Below are 26,079 nucleotides of genomic sequence, written 5' to 3'. Positions count from 1 at the left end.
GATGACTATAATAAAAAAGAAGACCATATAAAGTGCTGACAAGGGTGGAGAACCTGAAACCCCCATACATTGCTGATGGAAAAATAAAATGATCTAGCCACTTTGGATAATAGATTGGCATTTTCCTAACAAGTTAAATACAAACTTACCAGGAAATACAACAATTCACTTGTATAAATCCACTCAGGAGAAATGAAAACATATGTCCAAAGGTATATATGTGAATGATCATAGTGGTATTTTCCATAATAGCCCCAAACTTGAAACAACCCAAATGTCTGTCAGTTGATGAATGGATAAATAAAATGTGGTATACCCATACAATGGAATTCTACTCAGCAATAAAAAGGACCCAAGTACTGATACATGTTACAACATGGATGAATCTCAAAAACATATGCTAAATGAAAGAAGCCAGTTGGAAAAGACTACATTTGTATGACTCCATTTATATAAAATATCCAGAAAAGGCAAATTTACAGAGACAGTAAGCACACCAGTAATTTCTTGGGGCTGCGAGTTAGAAAAAGGATTAACTGCTAATGGGCAGGAGGGAACTTTTTGGGGTCATGGAAATGTTCTAAAACTGGGTTCTAGTGATGGCTGCACAACTGCATCCATTTACTAAAATTCAGTAAGCTGTATACTTACAGTGAGTGGATTCTACGGTATGTAAATTATACTTCAATAAAGGTGTTAAAGGAAAACCCAGTAAGTGTCATATGTTTTTATAGGAGTGGGTCGAAGTGGTCATCTGAACTTTTTATCTTTACTTCAGTGCTGAGATGTAATTCAAATATGTACCTATATCAACAGATGTGAATAATTCTTCACAGTTTGCAACGTCCCTTGCAGTTTTCAAATTTATTTGCTTTTCACACTAATCCTGTGAGAGAGGGTGCATAAGTATTGGATCATAGACAATAAGCACTTTTCTTTTTCCTTTTAGCTTTGCTCTGAGGAAACTTTAAATACTGAATAGAGCATATGATTTAAAAATCAAGGCCAACCTGGATAATGTAATCTGAATAAACTAGATAACAAACATTATCATTGCCTCAAGTACTCCAGATGCTTTTGAAAAGACAAGAATCTTCCATTTACCAAACTATTCTAAACAACAGGTAAGCCCCCAGCTGGAGACTCATTATAGATTGCCTTCGACAGACTTGGCTGAACAACCTCACCTACAGACCCGCCCCCTTGTCCGGCTGCCCCATTGAAGCCTATGGTAGTTGTTCACTCTAAAGCATTTGCATTTATAAATACTGAAATGCATGTAATATAATTGTATATACAATTAGGCACACAATAGCTAACATTACAGGAGCTAATATTCACTGGAAGAAACAAAGCTGCCAAAAAACAAGAATGGAACCTAGTGTATTTATTTGGTTCATAGCAAATCTGTTTCTACTATTTCTCTTGAAAGCTCAAAAGGAACTTAAATAATTCCAACTTAGCCTGAAGCAGAGAATGGCATGTTTAAAGAAATGTGACTTCTAAATAAAGTGTCCAATTGTGTAATTTGAAAATGTATGTGGCATATGAAGTTAAAAACCACACGAACCTCACTTATTTTGATAGTACATACACAAAACAGGCCAAAAATCACAGACTTTCTCATCTAGCCCCAAATTTCATGCTCTGGGTTGGAGAAGGTCAGCCTCTGGATCAATCTCTCCCCACTTCCTGCTCAAGGAGTTCGGTGTGAAAGGAGCTCTCAATGGTGGAAAAGGACCAGACTCTTCCAAACCAAAGTTTCAGCCTTCCAACCTCAGCCTCAGATTTGCTAATCTGTCTCCGTAACATGCTTATGCAACCTCTGCTTTCCAAGGAAGGCATGAATGCTTTGTGTATGTTAGTATGCTTTGTCTCCCTGTACGACCTCCTGAAATCCTTTTGCAGGAGACATGTGTTGCTTAAGGATATTTCCATGATCTTCGATCTAACACAAGCTGTGTTTCTTGACTGTGACTGAACGTGAACCAGACTGGATTAGTCTAAACAAATGTAGAAATATTCAACTGATTTCAGTCAACAGTTAATTCTGGTATTTTCAAATTGTAAAAGTTTCATATTAATTTATATAATGCAGCTCAAAGAGTAGTTGAAAAGCCATGTGACTCAAGGGCAAGAAAATCATGTCTGGATCTGGAATTTACCCCTGTAACCATGCTGAGGTCTCTCAACTTCCAGGACCTCAGTCCTCTCAACTGAAAAAAAAAAAAATCAGAATCTTGGGGTGAAATAGTCTCTAAAGTCCTAATCATAATTTGACAATCATTTCTTGAGATGTTACTGTTATTCTATAAAATAGAAATATTTATCTAAATAATTTCATGGAGGTCACATATATTTTGCCCTAACATATCCTCTGACCTTTTCTGTACTGCTAGGATTAAAAAAAAAAAAAAAGTAAGAATTTGAAACTCATAGACATAGAATCCAATTGCACTATCATAAAATGTCACAAAAGTTGCAGCCTGAGAGCAAGAATGTTAAATACAGGAGCCAGATATTAATTGAGTGAGATTTCACAAACACACACACAGACACAGACACACATACATACAGCTGCAAGGAAGAGGTATGTCATCTCCAACAGTGCCCTTTATTTTTTTCTTTTTTATAAGTCTACTTATACTACACTGGCTTTCACACTTCCCTAGAGCTCCAGTGTTCCTCGAAGGTGCTTCTATGGCCCTTGAAAGGGTTAAAAGTATTAAAACCTGTTTCTCCACTGCCTGCCCCCCAACACTCTGTTTTTATCTGTTTTATTTATTTGGCTTCTATTTAATATATACATATACATACATATATATATATTTTTTCAAAGAGTGCTTGGGTAAATGCAGTCTGAAAAACCACTGCATTAGATAATGTAAAAGATTTTGCTTAAATGCTGTACTTTTTAAAAGTGTTTCATTATTATATGGGCTTCCCTGGTGGCGCAGTGGTTGAGAGTCTGCCTGCCGATGCAAGGGACACGGGTTCGTGCCCCAGTCTGGGAAGATCCCACATGCCACGGAGCGGCTGGGCCCGTAAGCCATGGCCACTGAGCCTGCGCGTCTGGAGCCTGTGCTCCGCAACGGGAGAGGCCACAACAGTGAGAGGCTCGCGTACCGCAAAAAAAAAAAAAAAAAAAAAAAAAAAGTGTTTCATTATTATATATACTACTTAAAGTATAAATCATCCTACAAGTTGTTCCAGCAAAGCCCAAAGGTTAGAAAATAATTTCCTAAGGAAAGACTATAAATGACATACTATATTTAATTTGAGGGTCCCTGTACAAGTCATCAAATACTTTAATAACTATACAAATATTAATATTTGATGAGGGATCTCCCAAGTTACAGCATAATCATAACTCTGGATTGATAGGGAGCGAAATGGGAAAAGCCTCTTTAGACAGCTGTAAGAGAAGGCAGAGTGTTTAATGAAACAAGTTTGATAGTCTTATCATCAAAAAACTGATTGATATTTGGTATAATTTAACTTTTTTTTTTTTTTTTTTTTTTTGCGGTTCGCGGGCCTCTCACTGTTGTGGCCTCTCCCGTTGCGGAGCACAGGCTCCGGACGTGCAGGCTCAGCGGCCATGGCTCACGGGCCCAGCCGCTCCGCAGCATGTGGGATCTTCCCGGACCGGGGCACGAACCCGTGTCCCCTGCATCGGCAGCCGGACTCTCAACCACTGCGCCACCAGGGAAGGCCTGGTATAATTTAATCTTTGCCAAAAAGAATTTTGAGAAAAGGAAGAATCAGTAACTTAGGTTAATCCCCCATACTTCCCCTTCGGCCTAATTCATCTACCTTTTACTCTATAAATGGTCCCTTGGTCTGCTGGTTATAACAAACTCTTTTTTGCACCATGATTTAAATGATTAGTAGTTGGTTTTTAATTTTATTTAAGGACATGTGTCAATGTTGATTTGTAACGGTGTAAGTAAAAGACTACCCCACTTTGAAAATCATTAACTTTCTAAATTGACTCAAAGAACATAACAAAAGAGTAAAAACAAAAAAATAATCTTTGGGTCATTTTCTCTCTGACTTTGAATCTATTTACTGCTTAGATAGGTTCTATGTTACTGAGAGCCTGTGTGAAATAAAGGAAAAGTTATTCTAGCCAAAGGGTTTTCTCATTTCAGTTCCTTAAAAGTCTGTATTTTCCCCATAATAATAGATATAAATTCCTCTGTAAAATGCTTTGGGGACCACGGAGATAAAGGGCTATAAAAATGACCACTACATTGGAATAAAGCAGAAAGGGGACCTTTTTCTCCATGCAGAACACCCTCTAGTAAATAACCAGAGGTAGAGAAGCAGCTGGTATCACCATGAAGATCACTGGCGAATGTCCTGGAGGACGCTGAGGAATGCAATCACTTCTCAGCTTTTTTCAAACCCCATGGAGCTGACAGCATGATATTCTTGCCAATTTGGGGTTGTAGCTCTTTTGGGTCTGACTTCCAGTAGGTTTAGATCACAGTACAAAGCAGAGTGAAAAAGATTTCCTTTATCTTTGATAAGGAGTTCACTTTCTCTTTTTGTTTTCTTCCTGCAAGAGAGCCTCTGCTTTTCTAAGTTCCACTCTATTTGAAAGGAAGGCATTTGTAAGATCAGCAAGCTCATTCCACGGGGGGCTGATCCTTCCACAGTTCCCACTCCCACCTACTTTTGTCAGCTGTTTTTGTTGGGAACCGGATTTGAGCGGGGCAGATCTTCCAGAACAGGATTTCGGCGTGATTGAGGGGGCATCCTAGGGGCTTGGAATGAAGCCACCTTATGCCACATTCCTTCTGCTGCTCTAAGTTCCCGTCCTGTCTCAACATACATACATGTCGCAGGGTCTCTGAGTTTTCCCTGAGGAAACAGCATAACCTGGAAAATTATAGCAAATGGCATCTCTGCAGGCTTGGATTCAAAAAGCACGTTAGTCGCTACAGCAGGAGACTGGCAGGTACACATGCTCAGAGAAGAAACAGGAGTTGCTGACTACCCCGACACTATACTTTTTAAAAGAGCCTTAGGAAGAATCAACTGTTTTGCTGGAAATGTAAAAACATTAGACAGCGAGGACGAATATGATTCCACATAAAGAAAAGGGAAACAGAGAACAGGGAGAATTCATTGCTTCCTTTAGGATCAACTTAGATTTGTACAGAATGTTCATTTTGACTGTATTATATCACTTTAACCCTCAGAACTCGAGTCAAGTGGGTGGCAGAGCTCTGAGGCATTACTTCTCTTTGAATATTAGCAAGCTAGGCTTTTAAGACGATGCGGGAGAAGGTAAGGGGGTGGAGGGCGTGAAGAGGGGTACTGAGCCTGCAGCCCAGAATTCAGTGACCCCTTTCCTCTCTCTTGTGTCCGCCACGCCTGCACCACGTAGCGATGGCGGCCAGCTCGCAGGATTGCTCCAGAAAGACTCTGGCATATGCCACAGAAGAGGAGAAAGTTCCACAGAAGAGGAGAAAGTTCCACAAACAACCCCCAGATCCCTCCGCCCAGGTCTCGTTACACCTGGTTTCTCAAGAGCGTATTGCTTAGCCAACCTTAATAATCCCAGAGGAACGCCAAGGCAGGAGGGTGGATTCTAAAGTACCTTTGCCCTAATTTATGGAGGGCTTTAAAAGGAGAAAATAAAACTTTGAACTCAACTCATCTGAAGCTTTATGATTCAGGTGTGCTACTTGCCTTCAGGGGCACCAAAGATCACTGAAGTTGAAGTGACAAAAAAAATTCTGTGAGCTGCAGAACAGAAAAGCGTGTCCAGACCCGACCCAGCTGGTTCTCGTACCATATTCATCTGGCAGCAGGAGCAGAAGTCCCCGGCTCTGCCCTCATCCTTTTCTGATGGATAGGACTTCCTCTGCTTACAGCCCTTTAATCCTCCTCCTCTCCAGCCATCCAGAGTCTAGAAAAAAGTGACCATGGTGGGGACGGGAGAAGAAAGACAAGGACGAGAAAAGGAGGAAAGGAGGAAATAAAGACGGCTCGTGAGAGACGGTTGTAGAGAAAAATAATAGGTCAAGGATGAAGTCACTTCTAAGTTACGTAGTATTGAAACTTGGAGTTTAAAAAGCTAGGCCTGCAAGTCTGAACTAGTCTGTATGACTTGATACAAATAGCACGACCTACTAAACCCTTTTTCCTTACGTTACTAGACAGATGTTAATAGCAACCCCATACCCTTGCAGAAGGACAAGGTGAGTTGACTTCCGTGCAGGTGCCTAGCGTGGTGCCATGTCATGACAGGGGATGAATTTAACTCTGAACCTAAGATCCCACTATTCCACAAAAAAAGAAGGCAATTGAGTGATAGTTCACGTTAGATGTAGCCCTTTTAGTTACAGGAGAAGCCAGGCCCAAAAAGGAAGGAACGATTTTTGGCCAGCTAAAGGTGAAGTGGACTTTCCTCCCTCGCCCTGGGAAGTCGAAGCTTCCAGGGTTTTCTAGAGGCGACTTCTCTCACTTCTTTAGGGAGGGCCTGGAGCAAGGGCTGCCTTGGGAGGATTCCTTCCCGCTGAATTCGGCTACGAAGCACCTTCCATAGAAAGAAGGGGCCCCTATTGGCAATACCTACCTGCGCAGTGAGTGCGTGTGTGAGTGCGCTTGCACAGGTGAGTGCGTGGGTGTGAGTGTGCGCGCACGTGTGGGTGTGAGTGTGCACGCACGTGTGTGTGTGTGTGTCCGCGTGCCCGAGCCGGGCTTTGGGTCGGAGATTGCCTCTGTTCTCAGAGGCCCTCATCAGCAGTGCAGAAAGAGTCAGTGCGCTGGGAGGGAGGCCCTGGGACGTGCCAGGCAGATGCCCGGTGTTTTCACAGACTCGTCCCGAGCACCGCCCGGCCCTCCTCTGCCAGATCCTGGGTAGGCTGGCGCGGGAACCGGTTTCCCTCCTCCCCAGCGAGTGGGGACCGGGTGGGGAGAGCCCCGCCTCGCCCCGCGCAGGCCGCTCCTTTCCAGAGGAAGCATCTAGAACAGAACGCAGGCACCGGCTTGCGAACGCTGGACGACGACTCCCCGGGGCCGTGTGGTGTGTAAACAGAACTGTTGTCAATCAAGTCGCGTCTGTGCGTTACAGGCACCGCGCGGTGGATTCTTTGGTACAAGGAAAGCGTCTTTGCTGGGAGCATGCTCCCTCCTCCCCCCATTTATATCGCTGTTAATTTTTGGTGGTCGGCACCTTTTCCAGCATGGCTCTGCTTCTTCCGTCCTCTCTTTTGATGATCCTTTCCGCCCTTGTAACCCTCCATTTCCCACCTGCTGGAACTGCTGAGAGCGTGTCGTCAGGAGGTAGAATTTACCAGCTTTAAACACATGAGCTTTTAACCCAAAGACTGTGGTGGATGCGGAACAGAAAAAATGAGAACTTCCCCGAGGCTCTCCAGCCTTCCAGGCAGGCAACGCGTCCCTTCAAGTCACCTGCCTTTGATTCTCTTTGAGCTGGGCTCCTCCCCCGCACCCCCCCCACCCCGGGTGTAGCCACTTGGGACCGGTCGCCCCGGAGTTCTCTTGCAGGAGACAGCTATATTTCACAAGGGATGGAGTGATTTATGTGCAAAGTTTAAATAGCTTTTTGGGGCTCTGAGGAATGCAAAATGCAGCATGACTGGAAGGTACAGTATACTTAAGGGAGAACGTGGAATGCGCCGAATGTTTTCTTTTCCTTCTTTTAAAGCTAGTTTAAATCTGTTTCGCTGACGAAACTGTGTAACCATGTGCAAATGTGTAATTCTGCCTCCTGACAAAATTGGCCAGGATTGGGATCACCAGCCATGCCAAGGCTGGAAGCACGGCTTAGACACCGAGGGGCTGCTCTGAGCATAGAGTTCCCCCTAAATTTAGAATATGCGGAAAGAATCGAAGGACTGCTAGTTTTTTCAGATTCAATGCCTTTCTCTAAACCCCCTCTTTTATATATGTATTTTTAAGGGAGTCGTATGTTTTAATTTTTACCCCAGTGAAGATAGTTTGCGTTTTGAACAAAATTGGGTAATGATTATAATCAAATATGCTCATTAAAAGCCATTTCTATTTTAGCAGGAAAATAAATATTCTCGTTTGGAAAAGCTGGTTTTGCCAAAAATAAAGATGTAAAAATATTTTAAGAAATTAGTGCAGAAGTCCATGATTGCACCTTCCAGAAATGAAATTAATTTCATTTCTAGAGATACACTCGACTTTAAATTTTTACTTCATTATACGAGTTCTGTTTTATTGTGAAACATTTCAGGCATACAACAAACCCAAAGAGAATTATATAACAAACATCTGTATTCTACTACTCAGCCCAAGAGATAAAGCATTTCAGGTGTAACTGAAGCCCCCTCAGACCACGTGTCCCCCTTCTTAATCTCAGTACCCTTACATTTCTCATATAAACTGATATTTATCATGACCATGCATTAAAAATCTTTTTTGCTACATATGTATATACACATAAATAAGACATTATATAGTGTGATTTTGCATGTTCTTAATCTTTATATAAACGGTATCATACTGCACCTACATTTCTGCAATTTGCAGATAAGGCACTCCACATTGTATTTTTGTGATATACCCACCTTGAGTACAGTAGCTCTGCTTCCTTCTTTTTTTTTTTGCGGTACACGGGCCTCTCACTGTTGTGGCCTCTTCCGTTAAGGAGCACAGGCTTCAGACGCGCAGGCTCAGCGGCCATGGCTCACGGGCCTAGTCACTCCGCGGCATGTGGGATCTTCCCGGACCGGGGTACGAACCCGTGTTCTCTGCATCGGCAGGCGGACTCTCGACCACTGCGCCACCAGGGAAGCCCTGCATCCTTCCTTTTAACTGCTGCCTAGATATCCGCGTCTAGATACCTGTGCTTCTGTTGATAGATATCCGTTGTTTCTACTTTTTCTCTGTCGTAAACAATGTTGCTATGGACCTTCTTATATATGTCTCCTTGTGCACATGTGAAGAATTTCACCCGGGAGGTGAAACGTTTCAGGATTCCAGGAACCAAGTCCATGACTTTATTAGATGCTGCCTAATTACTCTCTTGAGTCACCACTTTTACATTGTCACTGTAGAAATAAAAGAAAATCAAGATTACAGATGAGAACAAAAAGGAAAAACCATTTCCATCTCTCCATCCAAAGAAACCCACTTTTAACTTTAAAAAGTTCGTTTTGCTGCATAAACTTCCAGGTTTATTCTTCTGTGAGATACATGTATTTTTATATGTCATATGTGAATATATATAAATATATGGTATACGTATACATTATTATATACATATGCATACAAATACATATGGATATATATTTGACCCTTGAATAATATGAGCTTGAACTGCATGTGTCCACTTATATGCAGATTTTTTTCAATAAATACTACAGTGCTAGGCGATCTGTAGTTGGCTGAATCCATGGATGTGGAACTGAGGATATAGAGGGCCAACTATAAAGTTATATGGATTCTCGACTGCAGGGGGTTGATGGTCAGGTCATCTCCCTAACCCCAGAGTTGTTCAAGGGTCAACTGTATATTTATATTTAAGTTTTGGGGATTCTACATATATATATATATATATATATATATATATATATATATATGACCCACGTGAAACGTAACTTTCTTTTTTTGAATTTTATTTCATTTTATTTTTATACAGCAGGTTCTTATTAGTTATCCATTTTATACATATTAGTGTATATGTGTCAATCCCAATCTCCCAGTTCATCACACCACCCCTATCCCCCCCACCCCACCACTTTCCTGCTTGGTGTCCATATGTTTGTTCGCTACATCTGTGCCTCAATTTCTGCCCTGCGAACCGGTTATCTGTACCATTTTTTTGGGTTCCACATATATGCCTTAGTATTTTTGTTTTTCTCTTTCTGACTTACTTCACTCTGTATGACAGTCTCTAGATCCATCCACGTCTCTACAAATGACCCAATTTCGTTCTTTTTTATGGCTGAGTAATATTCCATTGTATATATGTACCACTTCTTCTTTATCCATTCGGCTGTCGATGGGCATTTAGGTTGCTTCCATGACCTGGCTATTTTAAATAGTGCTGCAATGAACATTGGGGTGCATGTGTCTTTTTTTTTTTTTTTTTTTTTTTTTTTTGTATTACGTGGGCTTCTCACTGCTGTGGCCTCTCCCGTTGCGGAGCACAGGCTCTGGACGCGCAGGCCCAGTAGCCATGGCTCACGGGCCCAGCCGCTCCGCGGCATGTGGGATCTTCCCAGACCGGGGCACGAACCCGCGTCCCCTGCATCGGCAGGCGGACTCTCAACCACTGCGCCACCAGGGAAGCCCTTTTTTTTTTTTTTTTGTGGTACGCGGGCCTCTCACTGATGTGGCCTCTCCTGCTGCGGAGCACAGGCTCCGGACCCTCAGGCTCAGCGGCCATGGCTCACGGGCCCAGCTGCTCTGTGGCATGCGGGGTCCTCCCGGACCAGGACATGAACCCATGTCCCCTGCATCGGCAGGCAGACTCTCAACCACTGCATCACCAAGGAAGCCCCGCATGTGTCTTTTTGAATTATGGTTTTCTCTGGGTATATGCCCAGTAGTGGGATTGCTGGGTCATATGGTAATTCTATTTTTAGTTTTTTAAGGAACCTCCATACTGTTCTCCATAGTGGCTGTAACAATTTACATTCCCACCAACAGTGCAAGAGGGTTCCCTTTTCTCCACACCCTCTCCAGCATTTGTTGTTTGTAGATTTTCTGATGATGCCCATTATAACTGGTGTGAGGTGATACCTCATTGTAGTTTTGATTTGCATTTCTCTAATAATTAGTGATGTTGGGGAGCTTTTCATGTGCTTCTTGGCCATCTGTATATCTTCTTTGTAGAAATGTCTATTTAGGTCTTCTGCCCATTTCCTGATTGGGTTGTTTGTTTTTTTAATATTGAGGTGCATGAGCTGTTTATATATTTTGGAGATTAATCCTTTGTCTGTTGACTCACTTGCAAATATTTTATCCCATTCTGAGGGTTGTCTTTTTGTCTTGTTTGTAGTTTCCTTTGCTTTGCAAAAGGTTTTAAGTTTCATTAGGTCCTATTTGTTTATTTTTGTTTTTATTTCCATTGCTCTAGGAGGTGTCAAAAAAGATCTTGCTGTGATTTATGTCAAAGAGTTTTCTTCCTATGTTTTCCTCTAAGAGTTTTATAGTGTCTGGCCTTACGTTTAGGTCTCTAATCCATTTTGAGTTTATTTTTGTGTATGGTGTTAGGGAGTGTTCTAATTTCATTCTTTTACATGTAGCTGTCCAGTTTTCCCACCACCACTTATGGAAGAGACTGTCTTTTCTCCATTGTATATCCTTGCCTCCTTTGTCATAGATTAGTTGACCATAGGTGCATGGGTTTATCTCTGGGCTTTCTAACTTATCCCATTGATCTATATTTCTGTTTTTGTGCCAGTACCACATTGTCTTGATTACTGTAGCTTGTAGTATAGTCTGAAGTCAGGGAGTCTGATTCCTCCAGCTCCGTTTTTTTCCCTCAAGACTGCTTTGACTATTTGGGGTCTTTTTTGTCTCCATACAAACTTTAAGGTTTTTTTTGTTCTAGTTCTGTAAAAAATGCCATTGGTAATTTGATAGGGATTGCATTGAATCTGTAGATTGCTTTGGGTAGTATAGTCATTTTCACAATATTGATTCTTCTAATCCAAGAACATGGTATATCTCTCCATCTGTTTGTATCATCTTTAATTTCTTTCATCAGTGTCTTATAGTTTTCTGCATACAGGTCTTTTGTCTCCCTATGTAGGTTTATTCCTAGGTATTTTATTCTTTTTGTTGCAGTGGTAAATGGGAGTGTTTCCTTAATTTCTCTTTCAGATTTTTCATCATTAGTATATAGGAATGCAAGAGATTTCTGTGCATTAATTTTGTATCCTGCAACTTTATCAAATTCATTGATTAGCTCTAGTAGTTTTCTGGTGGCATCTTTAGGATTCTCTATGTATAGTATCATGTCATCTGCAAACAGTGACAGTTTTACTTCTTCTCCAATTCATATTCCTTTTTTTTTTCTTCTCTGATTGTCATGGCTAGGACTTCCAAAACTATGTTGAATAACAGTGGTGAGAGTGGACATCCTTGTCTTGTTCCTGATCTTAGAGGAAATTCTTTCAGTTTTTCACCATTGAGAATGATGTTGCTCTGGGTTTGTCATATATGGCCTTTATTATGTTGAGGTAGGTTGCCTCTGTGCCCACTTTCTGGAGAGTATTTATCATAAATTCGTGTTGAATTTTGTCAAAAGCTTTTTCTGCATCTATTGAGATGATCATATGGTTTTTATTCCTCAATTTGTGAATATGGTGTATCACATTGATCGATTTGCACATATTAAAGAATCCTTGCATCCCTGAGATAAATCCCACTTGATAATGGTGTACGATCCTTTTAATGTGTTGTTGGATTCTGTTTGCTATTATTTGGCTGAGGATTTTTGCATCTATATTCGTCAGTGATACTGGTCTGTAATTTCTTTTTGTAGTATCTTTGTCTGGTTTTGGTATCAGGGTGATGGTGGCCTCATAGAATGAGATTCGGAGTGTTCCTTCCTCTGCAATTTTTTGGAAGAGTTTGAGAAGGATGGGTGTTAGTACTTCTCTAAATGTTTGACAGAATTCACCTGTGAAGCCATCTGGTCCTGGACTTTTGTTTGTTGGAAGATTTTAAATCACAGTTTCAATTTCATTACCTGTGATTGGTCTGTTTATATTTTCTATTTCTTCCTGGTTCAGTCTTGGAAGGTTATATCTTTCTAAGAATTTGTCCATTTCTTCCAGGTTGTCCATTTTATTGGCATAGAGTTGCTTGTAGTAGTCTCTTAGGATGCTTTGTATTTCTGTGGTGTCTGTTGTAACATCTCCTTTTTCATTTCTAATTTTATTGATTTGAGTCCTCTCCCTCTTTTTCTTGATGAGTCTGGCTAATGGTTTATCAATTTTATTTATCGTCTCAAAGAACCAGCTTTTAGTTTCATTGATCTTTGCTATTGTTTTCTTTGTTTCTATTTCATTTATTTCTGCTCTGATCTTTATGATTTCTTTCCTTCTGCTAACTTTGGGTTTTCTTTCTTCTTCTTTCTCTAGTTACTTTAGGTGTAAGGTTAGATTGTTGGAGATTTTTCTTGTTTCTTGAGGTAGACTTGTATTGCTATAAACTTCCCTCTTAGAACTGCTTTTGCTGCATCCCATAGGTTTTGGATCATCCTGTTTTCATTGTCATTTGTCTCTAGGTGTTTTTTGATTTCCTCTTTGATTTCTTCAGTGATCTCTTGGTTATTTAGTACTGTATTGTTTAGCCTCTATGTGTTTGTGTTTTTTACGTTTTTTTTCCCTTTAATTGATTTCTAATCCCATAGTGTTGTGGTCAGAAAAGATGCTTGATATGATTTCAGTTTTCTTAAATTTACTGAGGCTTGATTTGTGACCCAAGATGTGATCTATCCTGGAGAATGTTTCATGTGCACTTGAGAAGAAAGTGTAATCTGCTGTTTTCGGATGGAATGTCCTATAAATATCAATTAAATCTATCTGGTCTGTTGTGTCATTTAAAGCTTGTGTTTCCTTATTAATTTTCTGTTTGGATGATCAGTCCATTGGTGTAAGTGAGGTGTTAAAGTCCCCCACTATTATTGTGTTACTGTCGATTTCCTCTTTTATAGCTGTTAGCAGGTGCCTTATGCATTGAGGTGCTCCTATGTTGGGTGCATATAGTATTTATAATTGTTATATCTTCTTCTTGGATTGATCCCTTGATCGTCCTTCCTTGTCTCTTGTAACATTCTTTATTTTAAAGTCCATTTTATCCACTATGAGTATTGCTAGTCCAGCTTTCTTTTTATTTCTATTTGCATGGAATAACTTTTTCCATCCCCTCACTTTCAGTCTGTATGTGTCCCTAGGTCTAAAGTGGGTCTCTTGTAGACAGCATATAGATGGGTCTTGTTTTTGTATCCATTCAGCGAACCTGTGTCTTTTGGTTGGAGCATTTAATCCATTCATGTTTAAGGTAATTATCAACATGTATGTTCCTATGACCATTTTCTTAATTGTTTTGGGTTTGTTTTTGTAGGTCCTTTTCTTCCTTGTGTTTCCCACTTAGAGAAGTTCCTTTAGCATTTGCTGTAGAGCTGGTTTGGTGGTGCTGAATTCTCTTAGCTTTTGCTTGTCTGTAAAGCTTTTGATTTCTCCATCGAATCTGAATGAGATTCTTGCCAGGTAGAGTAATCTTGGTTGTAGGTTCTTCCCTTTCATCACTTTAAATATATTGTGCCAGGCCTCCCTGGTGGCGCAGTGGTTGGGAGTCCGCCTGCTGATGCAGGGGACACGGGTTCGTGTCCTGGTCCGGGAAGATCCCACATGCCATGGAGCGGCTGGGCCCGTGAGCCATGGCCACTGAGCCTGTGCGTCCGGAGCCTGTGCTCCGCAACGGGAGAGGCCACAACAGTGAGAGGCCCGCATACTGCCAAAAAAAAAAAAAAAAAAAAAAAAATCGTGCCACTCCCTTCTGGCTGGTAGAGTTTCTGCTGAGAAATCAGCCGTTAACCTTATGGGGGTTCCCATGTATGTTATTTGTTGTTTTTCCCTTGTTGCTTTCATTAATTTTTCTTTGTCTTTAATTTTTGTCAATTTGATTACTATGTGTCTCAGCATGTTTCTCCTTGGATTTATACTGCCTGGGACTCTCTGTGCTTCCTGGACTTGGGTGGCTATTTTGTTTCCCGTGTTAGGGAAGTTTTCGACTATAATTTCTTCAAATATTTCCTCAGGTCCTTTCTCTCTCTTTTCTCCTTCTGGGACCCCTATAATGCGAATGTTGTTGCGTTTAATGTTGTCCCAGAGGTCTCTTAGGCTGTCTTCATTTCTTTTCATTATTTTTTCTTTATTCAGTTCCACGGCAGTGAATTCCACCATTCTGTCTTCCAGGTCACTTATCCGTTTTTCTGCCTCAATTATTCTGCTATTGATTCCTTCTAGTGTATTTTTCATTTCAGTTATTGTATTGTTCATCTCTGTTTGTTATTTAATTCTTCTAGGTGTTTGTTCTTTAATTCTTCTAGGTCTTTGTTAAACATTTCTTGCATCTTCTCAATCTTTGCTTCCATTCTTTTTCCGAGGTCCTGGATCATCTTCACTATCACTCTTCTGAATTCTTTTTCTGGAAAGTTTTCTATCCCCACTTTATTTAGTTGTTTTTCTGGGGTTTTATCTTGTTCCTTCATCTGGTACGTAGCCCTCTGCCTTTTCATCTTGTCTATCTTTCTGTGATTGTGGTTTTTGTTCCACAGGCTGCAGGATTGTAGTTCTTCTTGCTTCTGCTGTTTGCCTTTTGCAATTCTATATTTTTTAATTCAACATTATATAGTGAGCATTCTATCACATCACTAAATATTCATTTAAAGACACAACTTTAATGGCTGCAAATTAGTTCATTGTAGGAGTAATTCTTTGGTTATATAACTACTCACCTGTTAAACATTTAGATAACAATTTCTTGCTGTTACAGAAAATGCTGTGATGAAATACAAAGTGTTTCTAAACCAAAGCATTTTTTGATTTATCTTCTTCATGGTAGTTTTTTTTTTTTTTTTTGTGGTACGCGGGCCTCTCACTGTTGTGGCCTCTCCCGTTGCAGAGCACAGGCTCCCGACGCGCAGGCTCAGCGGCCATGGCTCACGGGCCTAGCCACTCCGCGGCATGTGGGATCTTCCCAAATCGGGGCACAAACCTGTGTCCCCTGCATTGGCAGGTGGACTCTCAAACACTGCACCACCAGGGAAGACCTTCATGGTAGTTTTAGTGGGTTAATCAGTCCTTTTGTTGCTGGAGCAGCTAAAATCTTTAAGGATAAAATAAAAGCTTTTAACTTATTTCAGTTTTTTGATACTCTTCATGTTAAATTGTCTTATTCCTGTCCCTGGCTGTATAGGGTTCTAGTAGGGAAACGTAACACAATTTCACAATCCATTCTACAGTAGATGGGCACTTGGGTTGTCTCAAATTTTTGCTCTTGTAAACAGGTCTGCTGTGTGTGTGTTGCTGTTTACTAGTAGGAGAGCTTCCTGACAGCTCCAGCTCTTTTAGCTCCAACGACCAGTAGCTAGTTATGTGACTGAACAAGTTATATCACCTTTCTGAGTCTCAACTTACATCAACTACAAAATGGAGCCAACAGAGGTAATAACATTTATTGAAGGCTTATGACAAAGCAGCAACTGTTCTAAGTACATTACATGAATTACCTCATTTAATGCTCACAACATCTCTATTGAATATATACCACCATTACTCCCATTTCACAGATAATTAAGCTGAGGTAGAGAGAGATTAATTACCCAAACTACAATCAATAAGTGGCCAAGCCACAATTCAGACTTACAGACTCTGCCCCAGAGCCTGCCCCCTACTTTTAAAAAGACATTTGATCATACTTGCTTTCTCTCTGCTCATCCTTTATGCTGAACCATTTTACAGTTGTAGACATCTTGACATTTCACTCCCAAATACTTCAGAATTACCATACCTAAGAAAACTAACACTAATTTAATATCACCTAACATACAGTCACATGACATACAGTCACATAACATCCACATAATATAAATATAATGTGCTTAGGCTCACCAATTTGTACGAGAGTTTCTGTAGTTTTACATCCTCATCAGCACTTGTTATTTTTGCTGATCTGAAGGGGTGTTGAAATGGTGTCTCACTGTGGTTTTAATTTGCATTTTCCTGATTATTTACAAGGTTGAACTTATGAGACCATTCGTTTTCCCCTCTCTTATGTGAAATGCCTGTTCATTTCTTTTACCCATTTTTAAAAAATTGGTTTGTTTGTCTGAAAAGCTTTTCTTTTTATGATGGAAACTGGCATCACAAATTCTTACTGTAACTTCAAGTTACTCAGTGGCTTGGCATCACAAATAAATGGCCCATGGAGAATGAAGCTGGAAAAAGAGGAATGCTTTCCTAAAAGTGATTACTTGGAAATTTGGATTTCAAACGTAGAAATGAGGCATACAGCTTCATGCTGAATAGCAAAATATAACAATACTTATAAAATTTCCCAAGATAAGTAACAGAAATAGCAGCAGTGCTATATTTAAGTAAGAGAGATGAGTTGAATTCTGTGTCCTATTTCCCACCTGTCCTATTTCCAGGCGTTGAAATCTAAGTTATGAGGATGCTTGCAGGAATGAGCTCCAGCCTTTGTGATTGTCCTTCAGACGATGAGTGGACTTCAGTCATTAGTGGTCCAAGTCACTCCATTTTCACCAGGACTGAGGCACGGAAAATCAATAGTAGGATCATTTAATAATGCTTCAAAGACTTGAAAATAGTCTGTGAAGAGAGGTTTAAACCCAAATAAAGAAACTCCAGAGTAAGGTGTTCCTGTACTTGTTCTTATTTTCCTTTGACTTAAAGAGAACCATTTGTAGCTCTGTATCCCCATTTCTAGCATGGAATTCAGCCTAGACTGTTAATCCAGATTGTTCCAGATAGGAAATAAGATAAGGTATATCAGCTTATTCATGTGGCAGTATAAGAAAATATGAAAAGAATATAAAGTATGATTAATCATTTTTCAGCATATGAATGTTAAGATTTGTATTTTAAAGTACAAATCACTTTACAGTGATTTATAGCATTTTCTGTTTCTTATCTAAATGACTATGGAAAATCGAACTATTCTTATAGATGGGGTAAAATGTACTATTTACTACACTGTATCTCATTATCTTCAAGTCTTGGGTACTATTTCTAAAATTGCAAATGTAAGATTTGGAAATAGAAGCTATTGTGTTTCATTGCTATTGGCTTCATCCAGAAAATAATTTTCCATTAAAAGTGATTTTATGCTGTACCTTGATTGGGATGGGAGCATAATTTTATCAAAGTTAATAGAATTAATTTAAAATATGTGCATTTCATAATATATAAATTATACCTCAATGAAGAACAGAGAATTGTTGGGGAAATGACATTTCAGAGTCATTCTTCCGGCTGGGGTGGCAGAGATTATATCACCTGGTAGTCCTCAAAGTATTCATGGGACCCTCCAAGAAGCAGTGAAGGGTCTGCAGGACTGACCCAGGATGTCATGTCTGGTGGTCTTGGTGTCTGGGTGAAAATCTTTGCCATCATTGTGAGAAAAGACAAAAGGGCAGGGCCTATATTTTTAGCTGCCATAAACTTAACAATAAAACCCATGAACAAATGTTCCCACTGATACTGTCCCCATGGCCAGCTTGAATTGGAAGAGATGTAATTAGACCCCACTTTATCTCCACTCTGGCTGAGGTAAGGGAGGCCAGCTGTCTGGAAAATTGTAGGAAGAGGAAATGTAGAAAGTGATCACATTTGGAGTTTATTCCAGTTCTCTTTGCATCCAACCCTTTGCCTGAGTGAGAAACAGGGAACAAGTAGGTAAAAGTAGGTGAGTCGTTTATGCAGTTTTACCTCTGATCTCCCCACCTCCTCCTCCCCTTCCCCTTCCCTTTCCCTGTCCCTCTCTTCTTCTCCTCTTCACAATTGTGGCAAACAGCAGTGGGTGCAGGAACTTCCTTAGTTTGAGACTTTATGAATTGGAAGCATCCCAAGGAGGGCTTTTACCATTTGCAGTTCTTTTACCCAGATGTTTGCACGCCAACACGTTGGAGAACAGTGATCTAGTGTACCATTTTGCCTTCAGAAAGAGATTTTTATAAGTCAAATCATGTTTACTTGTAAATATTTTAAGGAAACAAGACTCTTCTAAAATGGATATAGTAACATCTATTAAAGGTTGAAACAGTCTTAGAGTCACATAATCCTTCCTTCAGTCTAATATCAATCTTTTCTTTTGCAAATTAAATTCATTTTCTCTCCTAGAAACCTCTGCAGATAGAACACTAATGCCAATACCAGTAACTGAAGACAAGCTGTTATCAAATCAACCTCCATAGGTTTTATTTCCTATTTATTCACGCTATATCTGTTCTCTCTACTTTTTAATTTGTTAAGGGGTCAGTTTTCATGTGTTGCCTATTTGTGTAGAATTACCCTTGGATTGAATGGCTCATCATTTTTCCTACCCCCTCCCTCCCTCCCTCCTTCCTTCCTTCTTTTACAGTATAGGGAAAAAATGTGAACATACATTTAAGCCTTTGTACCCATTTTCAGTCCCAGTTTCCTCCCTTCCCCTCCAAAGGTAGCCACTATTCTGAAATTGGTGACTGTCTTTCCTAGCCTTGTTTTTTTTTTTTTTTTTTTTTTTTGCGGTACTTGGGCCTCTCACTGTTGTGGCCTCTCCCATTGCGGAGCACAGGCCCAGTGGCCATGGCTCACAGGCCCAGCCGCTCCGCGGCATGTGGGATCTTCCCGGACCGGGGCACGAGCCCGTGTCCCCTGCATCGGCAGGCGGACTCTCAACCACTGCGCCACCAGGGAAGCCCTCCTAGCCTTGTTTTTATATTTTTTCTTCATGTATCTGTCTGTTAGCAATATTTTATATTGATTCATGTTTTAAAATATACATTTATATTCATATAATGTATGTATCACTCAGCATTATGTTTTTAGATTTTCTATTTAGAATTTATTTAGATTTTGTTTTTCTGGTTCTTCCCCCATCCCCTTCATTTCTTGCCTTTTATTGGATTGTCAATATCTCAAGTTCTCTTTTTCTTTTAATTTCCTTCTTTGTTCTCTTTGGTTTAAAAGTTGTATTTCTATTTCTTTACTGTTTATTCTTAGAAATTCTTGACTGAATGTAAAGTTAATCAATATGTCTGTTCTTCTTCAAACGCATACAGGGCTTTATGACCATTTAACTCAGATCTTCCTTTACAATGTCTTGTGTAATTGTTGACTGGTATCTTAGTATTACCTTATTTTTAAAGTCCTCTCACATTAGCCCTCAGTTTTATTATTTACAGTAAATCATTACTTAATTTTGACAATGTGTTTATCAAATTCTTTATTCATCCTTATGTTTTGCTCTCCACTTCTTCCTTCTGGATTCAGCTGTTTATCTTACTGAAGTAAACCCCATAGTAGATCTTTTAGGAAGAGTCACTGAGTGGTAAACTCCCAATATTTGTTGGTTTGAAATGTCTGTTTCACTCTCAGTCTGAAATAAAAATTTAGCTGGGTATAGAATTCTAGGATGAGGATTATTTCTCTTAGCAGCATAAAGATGCCATTTATTTCCCATAGACATCTATGATGACTGATGACAACTTTGATGATGGTCTAATTGGACTTTTTTTTGCTTTTTGTTTTTAGGATATCTGCTTTGGTTGCTTTTAAGGTTTTTCTCCTCATCATTGACATTCTGAAGTTTCACCATAGTATTGTATATCAAATTGTGAATTTTAAAAATTATACTGCTGGGGGCTTCCCTGGTGGCACAGTGGTTGAGAGTCCGCCTGCAGATGCAGGGGACATGGGTTCATGCCCCGGTCCAGGAAGATCCCACATGCCTCGGAGCGGCTGGGCCCGTGAGCCATGGCCGCTGAGCCTGCGCGTCCAGAGCCTGTGCTCCGCAATGGGAGAGGCCACAACAGTGAGAGGCCTGCATACCGCAAAAAAAAAAAAAAAAAAAAAAAAGTGGAGAGAAAATTATACTGCTGGGATGTTTGCATGCTTCTGAAATCTGAAGACTCATTTATGTTTTAGTTTATTTCTAGAAAATTCTCAGGTGTTATTTTCTTGAATATTCTCTATTCCCCCTTTCTGTATTCTTTGTTCTGTCTGGAATGTCTACTTGATATATATTGAAACTTCTTGATCTATTTTTCACGGCTCTTAGCCACAATTTCATAGTTTTTCTGTCCCATATTCTGAGAAATTTCCTCAAATCTATCTTCTGGTTTATGGATTCTTTCTTCATTTTTGTCTCAACTATTCATTACCCTTTTCATTGAGTTTTTAATTTTAGTGACTATGTTTTTCATTTACAGAGACTCAATTTGGTTCTTTTTCAGAGTTGTTTATTCTGTTTTCATGTTGTCTTCTTTTTCTCATTATGGTTCCTGTGCCTTTGTTTACATCTTTGGTCACGTTGTAGACATTTCAGAGTCTCTTTCAGAGTGTTCTTTTAGATGCAGTTCTCTGAATGCTGATTCTTCCCTTTGCTATATTTGTTGACTCACCCATGGTAGTTTATTCTTTCATAGACCTGGTAATTTTTGACTATGAACTTATCTTTAATTTTTTTTCCTTCCCAGGAGATGTGAAAGTGTTCCCATGGAGTGAATGTACATTTTTACTGCTAGGGCTCTAGAGGTTTCAGATGTCCTGGCTTGATTTTTAAATTTAATTTCTCAGTTTGAGTCAAGCAAGTAGTATAAATTCAGCTCCCATGCACACACATAGCTCAGGCCTGGAGTTTCCATGTCTCAAAGGTGTTTTTCTCCCATCCAAGATCCCAGACATACAAGACACCATTTAGGGATGCAACCAAACTTTACTATAGTGGCTAACTCAGAAGGGTTTTATTTTTCTAACATAATAAGAAGGTTGGAAATAGGCAGAGCAGGGAAGCAATACTGTCATCCATGTCCTTTTCCTCAAGCTCCTTGTATCTTCCTGCCCCTCCATCCTTAAAGAGTAGCTTTTATCCTTCTGCTTGTTTTATGGTGGCAAGCTGGCTATTCCACTCCTGGCCTCACGACCACAGTTCAGGCAGGAAAACGGAGAAGAAAGCAACAAGGAGGAAGGAATGGTTCCCAGATCAGGAAAACCAAACTTTCCCTGAAATCCCTAGCCCACTTCTGCTTACGTCTTGTTGGCTGGATCTGTATCACATGGTCACGCCCAGCTGCAAGGGAGGTGGGCCGCACAGCTTGTACTTAATGCCTTGCCTTTGATGTTTCTCTTCATTTGTGCCACTTGAAGACTTCCTTCCCCCTCCTCCACAGCTTGGCCATTAAAACATATTTTTATTTATTATACCCAGTTTTCCCCTCTGAGTCTTGTCGAAGGTCAGAGACCTCAGAGGCTCTGCTCTTATTTCTTCAGCCTCAAATATCCACATTGCGGAGTGGCGGGACAGGGAGGTGGGTAGGTCCTTCCCAGAAGAAACGTTGTACTTGGTTTTAAAAGCAATTCTGAGACCTGTAGCTGGGGACACAATGCTCACAATATGTACAAGAGGCAGTGGACAGACTGACTCAGGTATTCCTTAGCCTTTAAATGATTTGCCCTGATTATTTGCTCCACTGTCTACTTAAGCTATCCATAACTGCTGAGCTTAGAGTCCTCTTGGGAAGAATGGTTCCAATCTCCATAGCAGCCTCACTGGTGCTGGTTTCAATTTGTGGTTTCCTTTGGCTTATCCATCAATAGGAATCCATCTGCTTTCTTGTCTTTCATAAATTTGTCAAATTTTCTAATTGACTATTGGCACCTTTTCTTGTTTAAGCACTATTATGGAAGTATTAGTTTTTGTGTATCATCATTTCAATGGGATTTTGGGAAGTGGGACGAGTAAATGTTTATATGCAATTTGCAGCCTTGAACCAGAAGCTCCAAATTTGTGGTCATGCATCCTATTTGCTCAGCACCAAGCTTGGCACTAAGCAAAACAAGAGAATACAGTACGATATCTAATCCTTAGTACCAGTGGTATGCTGTAGCCAGCTTTCACCAATTTGCAGGAGCCAATTGTTAAACTTTCAAGAATTTTATGAATTGGTTCACTTCACTTTGGCATCTTTAAGTTGACGATTGTAGCAGTACTTATACCACTGAAAGCAAATAGTATGAATCAGCCCCTTCCCCTCCTTGAGAGCTGATTGGTAGACATTTGTCCGCACACCACTAGTCTTTACTCTAGTAAACATAAGACACATCTTTATGTCTTGAGATAAGACATATACTGAAGAAAAAGTAAAAGTCCAAGCAAGATAGCTGTCAAGTGCAAACCAGCCTAGTACAGATACTCCAACTGCTAGGGAATTCAGGCAGCAGAAATCACTGTTGACTGTAACAGTTGAAGAAGGTTGGCAAGGTAGCAGCAGTGCAGAGTATTGCTGCTCTTGTCAAAGTAAGAGTGGGCTGTGAAGCCAGAGTTTGAGTTCTAGCTCTTTCACTTACTGCTGTGTGACCTGGAAGAATTACTAAATCTCTCCAGTAAGCATAATGACAGTAAGCATTTACCGAATCCTTATCATGGGGAGACACTGTGCTAAGTGCTTTTCCACGGATGAACTTAATCCCTACTTTCATCATATGCAAAATGTTGTCTATCTCAAGGGGCTATTCTGAGTATTCCATGACATAATTCATGTAAAGAGCATAGTAAAATCTCCATAAAATTCATTTTTTACTACCAAATTTCTTGTAGAAGGTAAGCAATTTCTACGTGCAGATTTTTCCTACAGGGCCTCGAAAGATGGGTCAGATCTGGTTATGTGAAGGGACTAGCAGAGGGCATTTCAGCCAAAGGGGAGGTCGGTCCCAAAGTACAGAGAAAAGGCAAATAGGAGTGTGAGCCCTGGTTCTGATGAGCCTTAACGGAGCAGAATTTGTACCTGGGGTGGGGGGGTAGTCCGATGAGGACAGATTGTGTTCTAAGTGGAGAACTTGACATTTCACATGATGTAAAGCTTCAGAGACTTTACATTTCTCTGATGGCAGAGAAATGATTAAAATGGGATTTTAAGAATAGGATTCTGGCAGGTAGGCACTTATGCAAAATGAATGGGGTGGGGGGCAAAGACAGAAGCAAGAAGTGGCAGAAATGGGTGAGAAAAGAAAAGGCCGGGCCTGAGGGACAGTTCAAAAGACAAAAAAAAAAAAAGATTATTTTATAAATGAATAAGCTAGAAGTATATAGTCACAATATTTGTAGGAGCAATCTGGACCAGAAATTAAGAAAAATAAGAAATGGTTACCAAAGGGGAAGAGGGTTGGGGGGAAGGATAAATTAGGAGTTTGGGATTAACAGATACACACTACTATATATATATATATATATATATATATATATATATATATATATATAAAATAGATAATCAACAAGGTCCTACTGATTAGCATAGGGAACTGTATGTAATACCTTGTAATAACCTATAATGGAAAAGAATCTGACAAAGAATAGATATATATGTATAACTGAATTGCTTTGCTGCATACCTGAAACTAACACAACATTGTAAATTAACTATACTTCAATAAAAAATAAATTAAAAAAAAAGAAGGGAGGATTCTTTCTTTATCCCCACCTCCTACACCCTCCCCCTGCCAAAAAGGAAAAACTACTCTAATTCAAAAGAACATATGTATTTTTTAATCAGCAGAAAGGTTTTTGTTTTAACACTGCATGTGGGTTTTGGTATTTTCTTTTAATTACATTAAATTAATGTGAATAAACTTTTTAAGAGTATGTTTAATTTTGTAACTGAATATCATGGCGTGTGTAGTTAATCCTATTTTCCAAAATACCCACAAAATGATGTTAAATAATGGTTGTATCATGGTTTGGAGCCATACTTTTTTCCTTAACCTCTGCAGAGGGTGGAGAAAGGGGGCAGGACACACTACTGGGTAGCACAGGGAGCGTGTTAGTGAATGTTCGTGAGACCCTGTCAGCAGGACTGATACATAGAGATTGACCCTCCTGTAGGGATGCTGGCCTCACTCATGTCCTTGTGTGACAGCCAGCAGGGACACTGTGTGGCACCTCACCATTTTGGTAACAACTGGCTGTGGCAAAGGCCCCCAGTGACCTTCATGCTGCTCAACCCAGTGGAGATTTCTTGGTCTCATCTTTCTTGAGTTCTGAGCAGCCTTGACACTGAATCACTCCCTCCTTTTTGAAAAACACTCTTTCCTTTTGGCTTCTGAGGCACCATATCCTCCTGATTCTCTTCCCTCCTCTCTGGTTAATCCTTCTTAATAAGCATAAGTTTGTCACCCAGATGTTAAGTTTTGGAGCTTCTCAACATTTAGTCCTAAAATCTTTTTCTCTTTTGCTCTCTTCCTCTTATGGTTTTTACTATTTACTCTCTACCTAGCAAACTCACTGCTACCCATGGTTACCATCTATATACCAGTGATTCCTAAATTTCTCTCTCTAACCTGACCTTTCCTTTGGGTCCCAGACCTATAGCCAACTGCCCACTCAACATCCTTTGGCTGTCTCAAAGGCGCTTCAGATTCAGCATGTTCTAAACTTCGTGATCTGTTCTCTCAAGTATTGTCCTCTTTTAGTTTTACCCATTTCATCTTAAGTCACCAGTGTTCATCTGAAGCCTACAGCCAGACACTTAGGCATCCTCCCCCAAACCCCCATTTCTTCATTCCCCTCTTCCACCAAGGATCAAAATCTATCCCAAAACCCTGAAAATTTTACCTCCTAAATAGCTTTTGGCTATACCTACACCTTTGTATCTCTGTGTTCACCATTGTGCAATTACTTGGATTAATGTGATAACTGCCTAATTTGTTTTCCAGAACCTACTTTGGTTTCTTTTCAGTAATCTACTTTCTGAATAGTAGTTGCTCATCTTTTCCAAACACAAATTTGGTCATGTTCCCTCAGGACTCATCAAACCCTCTGTATCTATCAGAATAAGTTAGGTAATACCTGAAGTAACAAACAACCCCAGAAATCTCTTTAGTTTTCAACAACAGCAGCTTACTGCTCATTCATAGCATGCCTGTGGCTTTGCTCGATGGAAATTCCACTTTGGGATTCAAGCTGATGGAGCAGCCTCTATGTGGAACATTGCCGGCCATGGTAGCAGTGACCATGATCAAAGAGAAAGTGTGATCCGCATGCTGGCTCTTAAAGCTTCTGCCTGGAAGGGACGCCTGTCATTGCTGCCCACACTTCATTGGCCAAAGCAGGTCACAAAGTCTCTTCTGAGTTCAATATGGAGGGATGCATAATCTTCTCACAGGGAGAAACACTGGAGGAAGTGGAGCCGGAATATTTGGTGATCAAGAATGCAGTTTACCACACTCTTCAGTGACGCCCTATTGTTTTGATGAGAAAACTTATCAGGCCTCCAAGGCTTCTGGTGGTGTTTGAACTCCAAATTTACCTCTTACTTCCCTACCCCTCATTGCC

The sequence above is a fragment of the Hyperoodon ampullatus genome (assembly GCF_949752795.1).
Source record: "Hyperoodon ampullatus genome assembly, chromosome: 12".
Taxonomy (NCBI): Eukaryota; Metazoa; Chordata; class Mammalia; order Artiodactyla; family Ziphiidae; genus Hyperoodon; species Hyperoodon ampullatus.
This window is presented reverse-complemented; position numbering follows the sequence as displayed.